This window comes from Tenebrio molitor, chromosome 4, assembly GCF_963966145.1.
Source record: "Tenebrio molitor chromosome 4, icTenMoli1.1, whole genome shotgun sequence".
Taxonomy (NCBI): Eukaryota; Metazoa; Arthropoda; class Insecta; order Coleoptera; family Tenebrionidae; genus Tenebrio; species Tenebrio molitor.
Window position 1 is genome coordinate 18985030 of NC_091049.1, and position 16973 is coordinate 19002002.

General features: G+C 36.7%; 2 long non-coding RNA genes across 3 annotated transcripts in view; one reads left to right on the forward strand and one right to left on the reverse strand.

Moving 5' to 3' along the window:
• Positions 1 to 1232: 1232 nt before the first annotated feature.
• The window catches only part of LOC138128732 (uncharacterized), a 76316-nt gene continuing 60575 nt past the window's right edge, over positions 1233 to 16973 (reverse strand). Inside the window, exons 6-7 of one of the 2 annotated variants that reach the window (XR_011158884.1) lie at positions 2598 to 2828; positions 1233 to 1559 (exon numbers count right to left, since the gene is read on the reverse strand). This is a non-coding gene — a long non-coding RNA (uncharacterized lncRNA). Of the gene's footprint in view, positions 1560 to 2597; positions 3999 to 16973 lie in introns of those variants that run through there. The other variant, XR_011158883.1, reaches the window with a different exon arrangement.
• Positions 4253 to 7617, forward strand: LOC138128730 (uncharacterized). Its single transcript, XR_011158881.1, has 3 exons — positions 4253 to 4616; positions 4670 to 4781; positions 4833 to 7617. It is a non-coding gene; the product is annotated as an uncharacterized lncRNA (long non-coding RNA).

The following is a 16973-nucleotide window of genomic DNA, read 5'->3' on the forward strand; positions in this document are numbered from 1 at the left end:
CGGCATTTTCCAAATTTCGGATTGCCAAAAGATTAATTAAATTTTCACCAATTTTCACTTAAATGTTGACAAATGTCACAATCGCAATTTTACACCACTTATAATTCCGCTCGCAAAAAAACGAATAGTATTTTGCAAATTCGCAACAAAACGAACAGTCAAGAATTGGTTTTAAGAAAAATTCGCAATTCTGCGAATGTTTGCAAAGTTACGGACAGTCAAGAATTGACCCCCTGGAAGATTGTGTGTATGTGTGGTTGCTATAATTGTTAGGGTGTCATGAGTTTGTTGTAAACAAATTTCATATTAGAAAAAATATGACTGAAGGCAGCAGTAGTGTTTCGGAGGTTATTCCTCGAAATGTGGAAGAAAAAGCCAAAAAAGCCAGCGAGTTATTAGTTCCTGCGAAGTCCGAACATTTATACATAAAAGAATACGAGCCACTTCATAAGTGGATGGTGAAAAATAGTGTCACAGTTAAAAGTGCTACTGTAATGTTGGCATATTTTCAAGGTGTTCTATGTTCTCAGAATTGAGTAATATTTGTGTCTTATACAGCGTGAATGCGAAATACGTCACAATCTTGAAACCCCAGGATCTCCAAACCAATTGTAAAACTCCCGTGCATTCAGTTTTGGGCTATAGACCCGCATAAGGGCAGAAAAGCCATGTAAACTTCAACCACAAAAGTTGAGTACGCCACTGATATCACGTTAGGACGGATAGTAAGTGTAAGGCGATGTTCCCGTGATCGGTGACCTCGCACTCTCGCCAGGCGTCAAGGAGCCGAGATTGCACAAATCACGGGCACCGGATGACATCATCCCGTATTCGATTCCCCAATATGAAGAATTGCTGAATTTGCTAGAATAGTGGAATAATTAGCCAACAAGGCATTCAATAATTAAGCCTCGAAGTGTAAAGTTGCTAATAGAGTCTTCTTCATAGTTCATACTTATATACCGAGTAAATTATTAAAACTTCCCCTGACACCTTTTATAAGATTTTAAAAGTTATCGAGTTCAACGCAAAAAAGGTGCAAAAAGTTTTGTTACGCGGGTGCTAGTACCGCGTGCACATTAGTTGCGTTCAGTGCGACCTTCGGCTATCGTTTGATTGGAATTTCTGGCTGTTGTTTACGGGAAAATGATACTTTTCGATTGCATTCGCCAGCAAGAGTTCTGTGAGTGATTCGAATGTGCGTCGATCAACTGTAAGACTCATTTAAAATATCAGTTGTAATATTTATTATAATGCCATCAAAAGATGAAAACAAATACAGCATAAATGAGACGTGCTTTCTTATCGACATATAACACAAAGACTGAAGCTAGACTCCTTTACACCCTCGACGGGGTGCGTTAACATAAACAAAACTACACACAAAAAGGCGAGGTACGGGGTGAAGCGGGTGGGTCAGGCATCTGGCTCGTATTGGGTCTCGACTTTGAACTCCAAGAAGCACGGCGCCAACCAATTCCAAAAAATGCCTTACATACGACCATCCTGATGGCGGGATGTCCTCAGACCGCACCGACGAATGAAGTTACTTCATTTACCTGGAACCAAGCAAACATTAGTTTGGGCCACACCGAGGAGAGGTCACTCGGAATTGAAGAACTCTCGTAGATAGCCAATCACGTTATCGGTGATTAGTCATCTTTTTTGTGTAACAACCAAACTCGTACTACATTTGGGACACTTAGGTCCACCTCATACTTTGATATTTCGTACACCTCAGGTCTAACTCATTATACCTTGACATTTCGGACGACTTAGATCCAACTCACACTTCAACATTTAGGACAGCTTGGGTCTAACTCATACTTCGACATTTAGGACAGTTTAGGTCCAACTTATACTTTAACATTTCTGACAGCTTAGGTCTAACACCTCATATCTTAACATTTCGGACAGCTTAGGTCTAACTCATCATACTTCAACACTTCGGACAGCTTGGGTCCAACTCATACTTCGACATTTAGGACGGTTTAGGTCCAATTTATACTTTAACATTTCTGACAGCTTAGGTCTAACACCTCACACCTTAACATTTCGGACGGCTTAGGTCCAACTCATACTTTGACATTTAAGACAGCTAAGGTCCAACGCATACTTTTGACATTTTGGACAGCTCAGGTCCAACACCTCATACCTTAACATTTCTGACGGCTTAGGTCCAACTCATTTTACTTTTACTCAACACATAGCTTCATACAACAGTTTTAATAATAAACACTTTCTACGGGCAGTGTCGGCCCCGGGCAACTCGGCCCCCCACTTTCTACGGGCAGTGTCGGCCCCGGGCAACTCGGCCCCCCACTTTCTACGGGCAGTGTCGGCCCCGGGCAACTCGGCCCTACTCTACGTCATACGTCTCCACTGAGGATAACACCAAGACCGCGTCGGCCCATTCTTCATTCAGTCTTCTCATTCTGTTGGACGGCCGACTTGGTCTCGGGTGCTACCTTCATTGTTTTGACGTCTTATGATCAACCTTAATTCGTCATACGCATCAACTCAACTAACTTAGTATCAGCGTCTGATGACCTACACTAACGATATCGACGAGCGATCTACTAAGTGTATCGACTTACATTTGCAGAGTTGTCCCAACCTTTTGTTTTATCGGCGGCGACAACCGTGTTTTGATTGAGCCCTTTCTCTCGCAGATCTTTAACTTCGTACTCGACCCTGTGGCTACCTTGCTCGTAACCAACATCAACACAAGACGGTCCACTTGGTAATTGTGAGCCTCTCGTCTCTTTCTGCCGTACTCGTACCTTCTTAGCTCCTTCCGCGTTCGGCCCTTCCTGATATCCAGAATGCTAGAACAGGAGTAATTAGTACCTTTATCGAATGCTGTCTTCAGCCTCAGCGCACACTGTAACTCTTCCACGAGAGCCCTAAAGCTTGCTCTCAGCTGACAGTCGTCGTGGCTAACATCGTAACAACAATCTTATTATGGCGTTCACACTGCCCGATCATTACACAATCTAACTATTTGACGTCGGGTCGCCCCATACTGGTCTTTCTACCGGCAATCTCTGACAACTTTATTGCCTCTCGACACGCATTTTCAAAAAACTGCTTTGTTGCTCAACTGCTAACATCAGACTCTAAAATTTTACAAACCGTAGTTAACTTCTATTTTGCTATCGAGTCGACATCCTTGTTGATCTCAACAGTGACAGGGTAACGACTGAGCGCGTCTACCTGGCCATGCGTGACCCTGGTCTATACCTACTTAATTTTGAAATGAACTCCTGTGCTTGAAGCCACCCTCTATCAACTCGCGGTAATAAATCCTCTTTAGAAAATGTTGTTCTCAGGGCGCCGCAGCAAGTTACCACGGCAAATTGCAAACCCAACAAATATATTCGAAAATGCTGCAGAGCACTAACGACAGTCGCAGTTTCTATTTCATACGAATGATACCTACTGCCGTTTGACAACTGTGATTTATTTACTAATGTAAGCCACAACTCTGAGTAAACACAAACATGTCGACATTACTTGTGTTTTCCTTTTTTTTTTCGAACACGGATTCTCATTCAACCTCCCGATGTCATTGAAAATCTTTAAACTCTCGTTAGCAGTTTCAATACTATACCTACTTCTATAATTTCGTACAAATTTTCAAAAATAACCGGACAGTTCCACAAATTGTCACACCTGTTTAACAACAGTTCTCGGTTCGAAAGACCGTTCCGATTTTCGTTTACTTTCATTTACTTAATTTTGACGGAAAATTATGCTGACGTAATACCCCTAAAACTGATCGTAACCGTTGCAAACCCTACTTGAGTACTTGACAGTCGTCAACGGAATGATCATATCATCCACATACGGGAATACTACTGTACCCCTCAATGGTCCGAGTACATTGTTCATCAAATGTTCGAAAACGTAAAAATTCATAATGAGAACCAGATGTAACAAATACGGTTCTCGTATATCGGCACATGATAAAAACTCGAAACATCTCAAGCGCTGTAACATACTTATACTCACGACCCGCCCTATTACCACCTAGAGTACCTAGACGATCGAGTTGTTCATCCATCAAAGGAAGCGGACGCCTGTCCTTGACGGTTACAACATAGAACCATCGACGGTCCGTCGTGTGTCGTCCACACATGTTCGCTGGTCGCCACTCGCCAGTCTTTCTTTTCGCACGAAGAATGGGACTCGGTAAAGTTTCCTTTCTCAGTATCGATGCGGGCTCACGGGCTGCAAGCGACAACACCACCGAGAAATAAGGCCAGATGGCGAAAAAGAAGGCAGTCTGTGACGTCAGCACAAGTAGTCATAACAGCGTGCGCAGAACATTGAGTAAAGCTGGCAAAGCAAATGAGCAAAACGGTGATCTCGTGGTGATTTTAAACCCAAGCGGTGATTTAATAAAGTTCATCTTCACTTATATGTGATTTATATCTTCATATATCATGCCGTTTCGGTGTTGTGCGCCCAACTGTAGGGGAAATTACCCTGGCGGCCCTAAAGTTAGCCTCTTTAATTTTCCAAAAGACAAAGACCTGAAGGCCCGATGGGTGCAAGCGATTAAAAGGCAAGGAGAAAATGGTAAAAGTTTTGTCCCAACTGCATCTTCAAAGGTAAGAACAAATTTTTTTGTGTAACATATCGTGAGTTAAATACACACTTACAGGTGTGTGAACTGCATTTTCATGAGCAGGACATTCTTCGGTTCACAACCATGCATGACGAAAAAACAGGAACGATTTTGAAGGCTCCCCTTAAATATCCTCGACCTGCACCTGGTATTTTTTTAGTGTTATATAAGTATTTAGTTTAAATAAAAAAATCTTTAGGTGCTGTGCCTGTTCACGTCCTCAATAGCCCATCATCATCGGCTGTGCAGAACGACCCGCCTCGAAGAGAGGCTCCCAGTACGAAAAGGGCTCGTTTAGATTCTGAAAATCTCAGCAATGCTATTGCTGCAAGCTTGGAAACACATATAAATTATGAGCAAGCGAAATCTTTCCAATGTTTTAATGAATTAAAAATGAAGCTGAAAAATCATGCGGTCAAATTAGGTTGGTCGGTAATTGTAAAAGAGTCATGTACTGTTATACTTTTACTTAAAGATGATCCTAATCCTACAATAGTATGTTGTGTAAAAATAACCAGCGATTTGAATGTTCTTGTTTACCACAATAATGTACAAATTAAGTTTGTTCGTGGAAAAAGCATTCCCAAGAAGGTAAATAATTTAAATGAAATTGATAATTTAATTGAAAGTTGTCATGAACAATTTTTCAACAAAGAATTTAGTCAGAAAAGCTCAGCGCAGGAACTAATTTTAATTATTTTGACGTACTTAGATCTATTGAGAGAACATTTACCACATGATGAAAGCAATATTAACTTTTTTAAGCAGCAAATTTCTTTTCTAAACATATGCAAAAATCAAACGCGTTATTCAGCGGATTTTTTAGTGTTTTGTAGTTTATTTCGCTCAATTTCTCCTCATGCATATAATTTTTTTAGAAATTCTGATTACTTGCGACTTCCTTGTCGTTCTGTTATCAAGTCATATACAAACACTTTGCAAACTAATCCTGTTATTGAACAAAACAATTTGTTGCGATATATCACTTCCAAATTTAATATTTTGAATGCAGAAGATAAAAGTGTAATTTTGCTTATGGATGAAGTTCATCTAAAACCTGACTTAGACTATAAAGGGGGCGAAATTGTTGGAGCTGCTTTTGATGGTACAGAAAATGCTTCAAGCGCATTTGTCTTTATGATTAATAGTCTGAAATCTCTATATAAAGACGTTGTCCACATTTTACCTGTAAGAAAAATTAATGCAAACATTTTACATTCATTTTTGAAAGCAATTATCATAGGTTTAGAAAATATTGGCTTTGAAGTGATGGGAGTAGTAACTGATAATCATTCTATAAACAGGAAATGTATGTCTTTGTTTTCTGATCCTCCTCAACTTATAAATGTATATCCGCATCCAAACGACAGCACTAAACCCATGTTTTTTTGGTTTGATTCAGTTCACATTATTAAGTGCATAAGAAATAATTGGATCAATGAGAAAAATCAAGAAATGATTTGTCCTGATTTTGCAGATCACACTCAACAATTAATTGCATCTTTTAGTGCTCTGAAAGAGATGCATGCACTTGAAAAAAACAGCCTCATAAAATATGGATTTGGTTTAACCCTTAAAGCACTCTATCCAACATCCATCGAGCGACAAAATGTCAAATTAGCGTTGAAAGTTTTTAACTCTAATAATGTGGCGGCATTATCAGAATTAGGGCCAAAAAAAAATTTTACATCTTGGAAGGATACAAGTGCTTTTATAGAAATTATATGTAAATGGTGGGATATTGTAAATGTTAAAACCCCATTTAAAGGCGTAAGGCTCCGGAATCCTTTTCAAGAACCGATTACTGCTGACTCACACAATATTTTAGAATTTTTGAACACTTTTTTAAGTTGGTTGCAGAGTTGGAATAGTTTAATATTGCCTGCTAAAAATCGTGGTAAATTAACGTCAGAAACCTTCTGCGCTCTCAAATTTACCACAGAGGGTTTAATAAAATTTTCTGATTATTGGATTAGAGAAAAGGGAAATGCTTATTTTCTTCCGGGTAAAATTCAGACCGACAATTTGGAAGACCGCTTTGGAAAATACAGGCAGTTGGCAGGAGCTCAATATCATGTGTCTCTGAGGCAAATATTTGAATCAGAAGCAAAACTCCGAATGCAGAGCGTGTTGCCTTTAATTTTAAAGTCTTCGATTTACGGTTCCATAAATTTAGACCCTGGAAAGTTGAAAGAAATAATTGCTGATGTACTAAATATTCCAGACTCTGATGTCCTCGACTACGACATTGATTTTGATTTGCCGCCAAAAATTGTTGAAATAACAGTTGATGATGATGATATTGAATCCATACATATGTGGCCAATAATAACGTTCATAGCTGGTTATTGTTCATTTGCATGCAATAAAAAAATAAAATGTCAGTACTGTGAAACGTTTTTCGTTTCTAAGAAAGATGATCTTGTTTTTGAGGAAAGTAATGAAATACCAACGTCTTTCATTACTGCCAAAAATAGAGGGGGTTTACAATATCCCAGTTACGATGTAGTACGCTGCTTTTCAATAATTTATATTATTGTAACAAAATTAATATCGGGGGAATATGAAAAAGATTTTTTGGCTTTAAACCAGCATAAGAACGTAATAGCAAAGCTGGGTTTACCCATTTTGGAAAATCAGGATATTTTTCTTGGACATCAATGTTCTAAACATAATAAAACTCTAATATTTAAGCATATAGTAAGTTGTAGTGTAAATACTCTTTTAAATAATTATGTTCGAAACAAAAATGATGTTATTGTAAGAAAAAATATGCCTCAATGTAAAAGAGTCAAACCTACTTAATGTATGGACTATCTCAATAAAAATTTGTTGCAAACACCGTTCTTAACACTAGCCTAAAATACAAGTGATGCGTTCTTTTATTCTTGACCATAATTTTGCTTATGGGCCCTTTTTCGGTCAACACCTTAATTGTTATTATGTTTAATCAATATATGAAGTAATAAACTATTTTTCAAGTTTGGCGTTTGTTCGATGATTTGAACTAACCCGCTCAGTCTGCCTTGCCTATATGCGCTAAACGACATCATGACTACTCGTGATGACTCATACTTCACGTCATCAGGCCTTGATTTTCGGTGGTGTTGCAAGCGATGAGTTCTCGAGTATTCAACCCCATCTCTATTCCTGTAGCGTCCGTCTTCTCTATGGTGGCCATAGCGTGCGAAACTCAACCTTCGAACCCCGTCAACAAGGCCTCACCCTCGACTCCATCGTCGTAACCAACATTTATCACCGAATGCCAAGTTCTTCGTAATTTTTTTTTTTAAATCACGACCGATAATCCAGTCGTACGTCGTTTTATCATCAACGACAACTACCACCTTGATAACAGCACTCGATTGTCCGACACCTACATTATGTCGACCACATTTTCGACACAACACTTTTAACATTTTCACTTTACACAAACATTACGTGAATTTTGTCAGGGGTAATCCCACTTCTGATTTGTAAGACTCATTTAAAATATCAGTTGTAATATTTATTATAATGCCATCAAAAGATGAAAACAAATACAGCATAAATGAGACGTGCTTTCTTATCGACATATAACACAAAGACTGAAGCTAGACTCCTTTACACCCTCGACGGGGTGCGTTAACATAAACAAAACTACACACAAAAAGGCGAGGTACGGGGTGAAGCGGGTGGGTCAGGCATCTGGCTCGTATTGGGTCTCGACTTTGAACTCCAAGAAGCACGGCGCCAACCAATTCCAAAAAATGCCTTACACAACCTGATTTTATGCAAATAATGTTAACGGAATTTTTAACACCCATATTCATCAGCGCAAATTCCGGACGATGTAGCAAGTTTTGCAAGGGTTCGGGACAATCTACATCGAAGAGCACAGGCCTGTATTAGAAATCACGACCGACATTTTGAACATTGGGTGATATTAATAAAAATAAGCAAATGCTTCCAAGCATTTGTTACTTAGCATTAGCATTTGCTTTAAAGTAAAAGCTTTTGCTTCAAGCAATTGGTTGTTTTGGTATTAATAAACAATTCCTCTTGACAAAAGCAATTGTTTGCCGTTCAACACAGGCCAGGATAAACAAAAAGCGTGACAAAAACGGATTGTTTTTTCTAACAACGATAAGACAAATTTGTTTGCACATTTTCAATGTGCAATTTAACCCTTACCTATTAATACTGCCCATTATGTCGAGCAGTGAAAGTTCATGTGCAGAAGCTGAAGAACAAGCTGGAATGAAACCTTATGTGTTGTAAATTTTGTCCGCGATAATACTGTCCTGTTAAGTAAATCACAATAGCTGACTTCCATATCCCCACCACATTAGTTCTCAGTTATTCTCAGCTATTAGGATAAACAAACCGGTTTTGTAGTGAGTTCTAATAGGGAAGTGCCAAAGTTTTAAAGTTTCTATCTGGCTTCGCTGAATAAAAAGAATATTCGAAAAAATTGTAATGTCAAAAAGTGTAATTAGTGTGTGTACACCAGAGATATGGAGTTGTGCACTTGTCAACTAAAAATTTGTTCTCATGTGTAGTGCCTTCGTTTTGAGAAGTTGTTGGCTGTGCTGCGTTGCTGTGTTCTGATCATTTTATAACTGTAAGTCCAGAAATCTCGTCTGTTATCAGGCCGGTATTGTTCAGAACACAGATTTACAACATAACCTTGCCGGTTTGTTTATCCTAATAGCTGACTCTGTCATAAAAGGGGTGGGGATATGGAACTGATCTATTACCACAAGTAAAAAAAAGAAAGAAACGGTTTTTCCAAAGATGAAATTTGATTATGAACAGCTGTATGGAAAAATTACGACAGTGGGAAAATTGGCACAGAAGTTTACGAATTTAAAAACATCCGTCAGAAAGAAAACATGCTAACGCTACCGGAAACAGAAAAATTAAAATGACGCCACCAGAAAAGATTTTATTTGAATTGATGAACGGTAGACCAGACGAGGAAATTCCAAGTTTCAGTAGATGCCCGGAAAGAATTGCTGTTGGCACTGAAAAAGTGAAGAAAATTTCACGTCACCACTTCCAGGAAGTTAAAAAAAAATGTTGGTCCCAAAACGGAAACCAAAAAAGACCAGCCTAGATTCTTATGATTATGAAACTGCAGAAACTAGAAAACTTTCCAACACCGAATTGCAACGTTTGGTATTGTTAGAACTGGACTATATCAGAGCCAAGAAAAAGAGTATGGAAAATGACAAATTCCATTGCGACGACTGTCTTGGACCACTATTTTCAAGGGATAGTCCTGGACCATTGCTTCGGCTCATTTTTTTTTTTCAAGATCGAGGAGGTTACCGCTCTTGGAAGTGTAGAAAACTTGTCAACAGATTAGTAATATTTTGTATCCAAATGGGGAACAAAACCCAATGTTCTGATGTTCCATTCACACAGATCCAGTCTGTAACATTGTTGTACAGGCCACAGTGAAGCTAGTTTTAGACAATATTTGTCTGGACACAACTGATACAATTAAAAAAAAAGCTACGTTCATAACAAGCCAATGAGCAGGATTTTTTTTCTTGTGTTTTGTGTTTAATTTCTGTTAATTTAGTTCATTCAATAGAAGAAAAATAACTTTCTTTTTATTTGTAAATTTTTGTGTTTTTATTTCTTAATTTTTATGGACTGGTTGTAGGTAGATCTTGGAACTAAACGTTTTTCTTTATAAATGATAACACCTCAACGATGATTACGTTTTTGATGCCAAGAAGCCGCATTACCAATATTATTGCTGTTATACTGGATTACCTACTTTTTTTGAAAGTACTGTTGCATCCAGACTGTCCAATTTGCCATAACAAGATTACCTACCTTTACGTCAACTTTTTTCAAATACCGCCAATTTAACATCACACTATTAATTATTTCCACATGCGTGTATAATTGTTCAAAAATTTCTGACAGTCACATTTCAACATTTTGACAATTAAATTTCAAAAATAATTAAGAAAAAATCTACTGGAGGTCACTATATGACCTCACGTCACATGAATGTCACAGAATCAATTTTTCATGTGAATTGGGACGGCCATAACCAAAGGTTTAATGGAGCTGGCCATGCGCTGTAGCAAGGTTGGTAGAACTGACTAATTTGTATAAGAGGTTGCCTCGTTGCCATTTAAAGCAATAGTTTGAATTTTTTCCCCCGGCAAAAGTTACTCGTGATGTCACAGTGTACTAAACTTTAACGACAGAGTCTGTAGATCATGCATTAGGTGTTCCCTCGCTAGAATAAAGCCCAAAAATCCACCCAATAAACTCCACGGAGCTTATAAACCTTGGGTTCTATTCGAACGCCTAAAATTTCTGAGTTGATTTTACGTCACGAGTTACTTTCCCCCCCACCCCCCAATTTTCAACCAGGCAACCTATTATATAAATTAGTCAGTTCGACCAACCTTGCGCCGTATAAAGTCACTAGAAACTATGGTTACGAGGAAATTCGTAAACAAGGTCTTCCATATCCAAGCATTAGAACCCTACAATCTGGTTTGAATAACTTGAAATTTACACCAGGTATATTAGATGAAGTTTTTGGGGTGCTCAAGCTTAAAGTTAGTATATAAAATAAATTATGATACTTGATAGGAATTTAGGAAGATTTCTAAAATTATGTTTTTTAATTACAGATGGAGACTTTGAAACCAAGTGAAAAACATGCTACTTTAATTTTTGATGAAATGAGCATCACACCTGGTTTGCAGTTGGACAGTAGCCTCTCCAGAGTGATTGGTAGACCAACACTTCAATCATCACATGAGAACTTGAATGAGTATGCCTCTCATGCTTTAGTGTATAATTATGCTGGCTGGTGTTTCTACCAGATGGAAGCAAATAGTTGCTTATGATTTTACGGCTAATTCATATAACTCTTCTGAAGCTTATGAACGTTTGAAAGGAATACTTATGAAGGCTCATGAAATTGGCATAACAGTGCGTGCAATTGTATCCGACATGGGGCCTCAAAATAGGAGCTTGTGGAAATTATTTAACATCGTTGCTGGAAAACACAATGTTATTAGTAGTGTTAGGATCAAAATATTCTTTTTCCCGTGACTCCGCCCATTTCATAGGCGCGCATCGCTTCAGTCGATCGCACTTGCAGGGGCAGTTGGTGCACTACTACTGCAGTAAATGTGAATTGGTTTTCCAGCGCGGAAAGTGTTTACATTTAGAAGATTTAGAAACCAACTATTAGGCTTGATTTTGATAAGTTTTCATTATTTTGCATTTCATTTTTAAATAATATTTTAAACGAATTTGAATTTTATTTTGAGTTTCAAAGAATTTAATTTTTATTTTGAATTTGAATTTTACTTTGAGTTTCAAAGAATTTAATTTTTATTTTATTAATTTTCTTACTAAAAATGTCGAAGGAAGAAGCTTCGATATCCTCAAATCCTTTAATCACCAAATGGGTTGGTGAATTAGGGGATACGTTTTGTTTTACCAATCCAGAAGACGCATTTTGCAAAACTTGTGGAATTACAGTTTCATTTAAAAAAAAGTCGCAATTATCTCAACACATAAAAACTAAAATGCACCAAGAAGCTTTAAATTCTGAAAGTGGCGACACGTTTTATTCAGATTTATGTGAGGCATTCACTGCTGCCAATATTCCCTTGCATAAATTGCAAAATCCTGTGCTAAAGGCTTTTTTAGCGAAATATACAGACCGGCATATACCTGATGATTCGACATTGCGGAAAAATTACATACCAGGCTGTTATAAAAAAATTATGACTTCTATTCAAAATAAAGTAGCTGACAATTATATATGGGTTTCTGCGGACGAAACGACAGATATTTTAGGTCGATGTGTAACTAATGTGGTTATTGGTGTTCTACATCCTACGATTTCATATACCCCCTATTTAATAAGAACTGCAATAACAAGTTCTATCAATTCTAGCAAGATGTGTGAAATAATTGAGCAAAGTCTTTCCAACAGCTGCATCACTGTAAACAAGGAAAATGTTTTGCTGTTTACCAGTGATGCTGCTGCATATATGCTAAAAACTGGAAAGTTGCTAAAAGCGCTGTATCCAAACATGCTTCATATTACCTGTTTAGCTCACGCATTGCACCGTATTTGCGAATTTGTACGTGACGAATTTCCCGACATAGACAAATTGATTAGTTTATGTAAAAAAATCTTTTTAAAAGCACCTTCCAGGGTAAGTCTCTATAAAGAATTATATCCATTGCTACCATTACCTCCTGCGCCAGTAATTACTCGATGGGGCACATGGATAGAAGCAAGCAGCTTTTATTTTAACAATTTAGACAATATAAAAAATGTTGTGTCTTTTCTCTGCCAGATGATGCAAGTTCTATAATTGAATGTAAAAATCTTTTGCTTAAATCTTCTTTACAACCACAATTGAATTTTATAGAAGAACATTTCACTACTTAACCACATGCTATAACGTCTTTTGAAACCCAAAATTTGTCTTTAAAGGAGGGCCTTTCAAAACTTGACAAAATTTTAAATAATTTGAAACTTATTTCTGGAGAATTTGGGGATCGTGTACAGCGTAAACTCCAAATTGTATTTAATAAAAACCCAGACTTAAATATGCTGTACCAGATATCTGCTCAAAAATTTAATGACGTCGCAAATGAACAATATCAAAAGTTTATTCCGTACTTTGACCATCCTCCCTTATCTAGTTGTGACGTAGAAAGGTCCTTCTCTGTATTTAAAGACATTCTGACCCCCAAGAGAAATTGATTAACGGAAGAAAATTTAGAAAAATTGGTAGTTGTTAGCGTAAATAAGAACGTCCTAACTGCAAATTAATAATTTAAATAATAATAATTTAACATTACGTAGTTCCTTTATTTCTCGCATTATAAAATTGTAATTATAAATTAATTGTTGAGACGCCACTGAGTGCTCTTATCGTATAAAATGAAAAACTAAATGTACGAATGGGAGGTTGAATTGTGAGCGATAACAGAACGACTTTTTGTTGAAATCTAGTTCGAATTAATATCAAGCGTTAATCGCACCCGGCATAGCGCGTCCTATCATCGAATCGGCGCATGTAGTACATGTGCCGCTTTGTTTGCGGAGAATATTCAAATCCTAACACTGGTTATTAGCAATTCCATTCCACATCCATGTCTTAGCAATGAACGACTTTTGGTTGTACCAGATCCTGTGCATATTTATAAAAATATAGCAGCAGCGCTAACAAAAGGTTATTCTTTTGTTTTGGGAGATTCCATTGTGAGAAACATAAACTGCAATATAGCATCGTTTCAATTGAACCCATCAAAGAACTTTATGAGCTTGAAAAAAATGATGTGGTAAAATTATGTCCCCATTTGAAGGAGAAGGTAATCAGACCATCACGCTTTGATAAAATAAATGTTTCTCTAAGTACTGCATTATTGAGTCATGATGTTGCGGCTGGTCTCCTGTATTACATTTCATTAAAAAAAATTAATGAAAAACATACAACGACTGCATGGTTTTTACAACTATTTCATAAATGGTTCCGATTATTGACATGTCGGTATCCAAGTTTGGCCATGTCGATTAAAAATAAGGAAAATTATGACGAACATATCATTTGCTTGAAATCTGTGCAAGATGTTCTATAATATGACCATCAACAAGTGGCTACCATTTCAAAGTGGAATATTATTGGCAACAAAGTCAGCGTTGGATTTTCAAAAAATATACTTGGAAGTAGAAAACTTTGATTTTGTTATGTCGGGCAGACTCACACAAGATTGTCTGGAAAATACATTTTCATCGATAAGATCGCGACAATCTGTTCCAGATGCTCATATGTTTAAAGTCAGCTTAAGATTAGTGTGTTTGGGTCAATTTGAGAGTCATTCCAAAAGCACTAGTTATGAAAATGATGAGGGAATTTTTTTTATTAAATACTGTAGTCAGTTAAAAGAAAACAAAGAACTGGTAACAATAGAAACCACTGTAGTGCACGAGCTACAAGAGGAAGATGCATTTTTTTCATCTCTTGATTTGTCTAGCGCAGTGCAGGACAGTTTGTATTATTTGTTAGGTGCTGTTTTATATAAAATAAAAAAGCATTATGCAATATGCGCTAATTGTTATAAAACAGTACAGGAGGTTCCAGATGAAGTGACAGTTTTAACTAGATTTACAAAATTAAAAGAATTTAAAACATTTTGGTATATCCAACACTATCATTACTTGATTGTTTATATAATATAGAACTTAGTTTTAGAGCACATGAAGATGACATTTTAGAAAATAGGTTAAGTGTAGATGACCTTATAAGTAATGCTATGAATACTTTTATGTGTCCTGATAATATTCCGAATTGTCATAGCATTTTTAAAAAAATTGTAAAATTATTTTTTAAGTGTCGTGTATATTATTTGTTGAATAACAAACATGAGAAACCAAATGTGATGTTTCGACACAGAGTAGTCGCAGTATGGCAATTCGAGCTTCTATAAATAAATAATTGGCCATTACATATTCTGTGTTTTATCTTTCAGATATTTCTTTTACTAATTTTCGTCATTTTGATGAAAACAAATATTTTTATCTGAGGCACAACAGCAATTTCACTTGCAGCAAGCAGAAAGTGAAATAAATGTTTTATTTGAGACGTCCAATATGTAATGTTTATACATTAAAATGTGTTCAAGAAATTTTCTTTAATTTTTGAATTTTCCGCTTCGAAAATCCCAAACATGGCGGACGATTGCGCTACTTATAGTTTCTAGTGACTTCAGCGCCGTACATAGATATATAAGGAGAAGATACAGCCATTCCATATAAACGTATTTCGTTGCTTGGGAAAACATATCAACGATTCCGGTACTATCCTCCATTTTTTTCTAGCACACAATGTAATGTATTCTTGTCTTGTTTCCATACATCTGCACTTGAATAGAGAAGTACCTCGTATTCATCTAGTTGACTGATAATTGAGAAACGTCATCGTGACAAATTAATTGTGAATTATTTTTTGCTTTAAAGATGAAGACCTGTATTGTATGTTCCACTCTTTACAATTCTTCAAATAAAGAAATATCCTTTCATGGATATACAATATACCTAACTCATGGGAAACGCTAGGAATAATATATTTGTTAATTACATGCGTGCGACTGAAATAGAAACAAAAGGTACGTCTTGTCCCCAGTACTTCACCTATTGCTGTATCTTCTCCTTATATATCTATGGCGCCGTAGTACTGGGGGCGACATCTAACAGGGGGTAGTACTACGAAATTTACAGTTTTCTTACGTCTTTCTTCCATAGGCTTTCCGTAAAATTTAAACAAATAAAATTTGTTGTTACATTCATTAACCCACATTCAGTTCAACAATTAGTTTCTGACAGAACAACAACCAATTTTGGAGTTTAATTTCTCTTTCAGCGTAATTGGGGTGATTCGCCATCGTTACTGTATTGTATTGTCCAATGGACTAACAAAGTGTATGTTTAATAATGTTGATATTGCGAATCGAAAAAACCACACTAACTAGGAAATAATGATGTTTTTTAAGCGAGTTAAACGAGGTTTGATCGAATGCCAATGCGTCGTAAGAGTCAAATTTGCCTAATTCCACACATACGGAAAATGAGTAACAAGGGAAGGGGGGTTAGCGAGTTAGCATCCCCTATTTAAAGTTTTGGGACATTTGTTTTGGGAAATTCGGTTTTTGACTGTCTTTCTAGCTAGTCAATATCCGTGTGTCTGCCTTTGCGATTTTGTTTAAATTTTCCAAATTTAAAGTATTTTTTTTTATTAAATCACTTTAGCTTCGTTAAGAGTGCCGAGTGGTAATAAATAAGTTTGTGCCAGTTCAAGCAACAGGTGCCGACGATCAACCAGTGTGTTAAACTTTCTAGGTAAGCCCGAGAAAGGGTTATATATTATTTTGATTAATTAACTCTATGTCAAAATTTACTTGTTTTCGTTGAACTTATTTTATCAGTCATTCACCATGGAATTAATTTCAATTTATTCAACAATTTGAAATAATCAAAATCAAAATTTAAAATAATTTTCCAAGTTTCGAGGTAGTTGAAGTAAATGTTTAAAGCTAGAAGTAGCCAGCAACAAATGACTCTATTTCCGATGGAAAGGCGCCGCAACACTTTGGGTTGTCGGATTATCTAAATTACAAATTTAACTTATCTTATCCATTTATTCGACATTTTTAGATTAAATTCTTTACTCCATATTTGAGTGTAACTACCAGTCAGGGATTTTGAAACTTAACAATCAATCACCAATTTATAACTAAATCGTTCCTGGATTTTCTCAACTGTGGCTCTCAAATCAGATCGAAATGTCGCGTT